The 2,961-nt window shown below is 33.6% G+C and overlaps 1 pseudogene; it reads left to right on the forward strand.

Annotated features, from left to right (window-relative positions):
* Window positions 1-487: 487 nt before the first annotated feature.
* On the forward strand, window positions 488-2,539 carry LOC107562970 (uncharacterized; annotated as a pseudogene).
* Window positions 2,540-2,961: the final 422 nt, after the last annotated feature.

The raw sequence follows: 2,961 nt of genomic DNA on the forward strand, positions 1-2,961 counted from the left end.
ACATGTTGCAAATGTGAAGTGTTTGTAAGCGGTCTGAATGAAAACTTGTGGGTTTCCTGTTTTGACATGTTTAGATGTTGAACTGAACCTATTACAATAAAACAAAGAACCTCATGAATTTTGCAGGTGAACTTTGATTCAGATACTAGACACTCATGACAGGCGTGAACTGACTAGCTGATTGCATGTGAAATGTAAAGTACAAAGTGTTCCAAATAAGGATGTTAATCTGCATGTCTGAACCACAGATATCGCTGAACATATCTATCAGATAATCTAAAGTAATCTTGAACATTTCAATTTTCATGAACCAATCAGGTGGCTGATCACAATGCCAAATCAGAGCCAAAAAGTCTATAATTGTAACTGGGGAGTGGTTAAAACTGCTCTCATGCTTCTTACATCCAAACCACAACTCGATTTACTGCCAACCCCTTATGAAGAAAGCCATTTTAGGAAAGATTTTCCACTGACCTGAACCAATCAGATGAGAGCTGACGTCTACATTGAGACCCTCACCAGTGTCAGTTATTCACAATCTCTCACTAAGATGGAGAGGTCAAGACTTGCTCTCATCGTGCTCATGTGTAAGAAAAAGTATACTTTGTCAGTAGTTTTTGAGAGTTTTTTGAATGACAGTGTCACTGCTGTGAATATTTTTGCATAATTGTACAATTTGAAGTGTTTTTTAAAGTTGTTTTGTTCTTTTATAGTTTTACTGTTCCATCAGACAAGAATCTATGGAGAAGAAGTGGAGATGAAAGTCAGACCAGGAGACAACATCACTCTCTACTGTGATCGCTCTTTAACTTACGGTTCCCTCATTTTATGGATAAGAAACTGCTCTCATGAAAATCAACCGTCTCTCATAATAGATTTTACGAAATGGGAACTGAAGATATTTCAGCGTTTCAGCGCTATATACAACCGCTACAGCACCTCTTATGATCTACATATTACTAATATTAGTGTCTCTGATCTGGGACTGTACTACTGTGCAGAACAAGAGAATAAGGTAAATAAAGGTGAAAGAGGCATCTTCTCCTCATCAGATGTGTACTATTATTGAAACCGAACAACTCGTCTCTCTCTGGAATGTAAGAAAACACTTCTGTGAGTCATTATTACATCGTGTAATTCTGAAGAACTTTACCTTTCTCTGTGAAAAAACAAGATGAACAGAACAAAAATATGTGTATTAATACATTTTTGTTTATGTTGAACAAGTGACTTCCTGTTCTGAACCCTCTGCACCTCCTGACTGTGTGCTCTGCTGGATGCTACTGTTCAGTGTGTGTCCAGTGTGTGTTCTCCTCTCTTCACTCCTGTCCTCTATCTGTGTGTTCTGCTTCTGTCGGGCTCAAACTACAGGTAACTAATTTCCTTGACACCGTTTTCCAATATAAAACCTAATGTTTTTGCACTGAAAAAAATGGTAACCTAAAAATAAGGATAGGAAATATAAATTTAAGGGAAGCTGCATTACAATTATACAGCAATATTTATGTATTTAGATGACACTGACATTTTTATGTGTTTAAGAGCACATGTGTGCTGAAGTTCCTGTGTTTAGACCTGCATTATTTTCTCATTTTACTGGCATATATTCATATGGTATTTAGGTTCTGCATGGAGTGCAGAGATACTCACAGCGGATGTTAATAAGGTATCTATATTATTATTTGTTTTCTGTAAATTTTCAAGCTTTCCCTAGTGAAAAATAAATATACTAAAATGTGTTTGAAATACATTTATTTCATGCTAAGTATACTACAAATACATTTACATTTTTATGTACTAAATAAAAATACCCTGCAATTGTACTTTTGGTAAACTGGTATACTTAAAGTCTGCTAAATTGAAACTCATTTTGTGCTCAATACACTTTAATTGTGCGGAAGTATAGTGCTGAAGTCCAACTAAAGATATACTGAAGTATATTTGATTATGCTAAATTGGAACTATTGCAAGTATACTTTAGGTACACTTTAAATATCTTGCATTTTAAGACCAATATTATTCAAAGATCATACAGTCCTTATTAATAGTGACATTAAAACACATTTTAGGCTTAATATTAAGTATGCATTGTGCACAAGTAGCACTCCAAATGAAATTTAATTATAATTATTATATTAGTAAGTCTCGAGCGATATGTCAATAAATATGTTAATAAATTTGAGCTATACTTAGTATGAAATAAATTTATTTTAAATATATTACTTTTTCACTAGGGTTGCAATGTCAAAGTTTGTCTCATGTGCATCTCCTGTTCATTTCAGGGGGATCCTATGGAGAATCATCAGTGTGAGATGAGTAAGATGGGAAAGATCTGCCTCCACACTGAAGCCTCTTATAGATTATTGACCTCTACACATCCCTATGCCAAGATGTGATTCTGCCTGCTCAATTTATACAATTTACTGCAAACTTACTGCCTACTATCGATCACTCTTTTTGTGCTCAGCAATTTCAGATTTGATTCTGAACTTGTGTTTTTCTTAAGCATGCTTTTTTAACTACATTTAGTATGCATGCATACACATGCAACAAACTTGGAACACATTTTTTAATAGAATTATACATTTACATATGTAATTTTCCATAAAGCAAAACATATTCACAAAAGGTAAATCACTTTTAAAAATGTTGAAATAAAATACTAGCAAAATAGAAAAAAGTTTCCAGTATTAATTTTGCTATTAAATGTTATTTGCCCATTTTCTGCTTGTAAATTTTATTTTCATTATAAAATAACAATAATTATATTTCTTAGGGAGAGAGAGAGAGAGAGACTTCAAATAATAATTAGGTGTTTATTAGCCGCAGTAAAAAAAAAGTCCTTCTGTGCCATAAGAGCTACATGCTAGACTGTTGAGTAAAACACAGGTGACATAAAGTCAAGTCACCTTTATTTATATAGCGCTATAATTCAGATTGTTTAAAAGCAGCTTCACAGTA

The sequence above is a fragment of the Sinocyclocheilus grahami genome, unplaced genomic scaffold (genome assembly GCF_001515645.1).
Source record: "Sinocyclocheilus grahami isolate Dianchi unplaced genomic scaffold, SAMN03320097.WGS_v1.1 scaffold852.1, whole genome shotgun sequence".
NCBI lineage: Eukaryota > Metazoa > Chordata > Actinopteri > Cypriniformes > Cyprinidae > Sinocyclocheilus > Sinocyclocheilus grahami.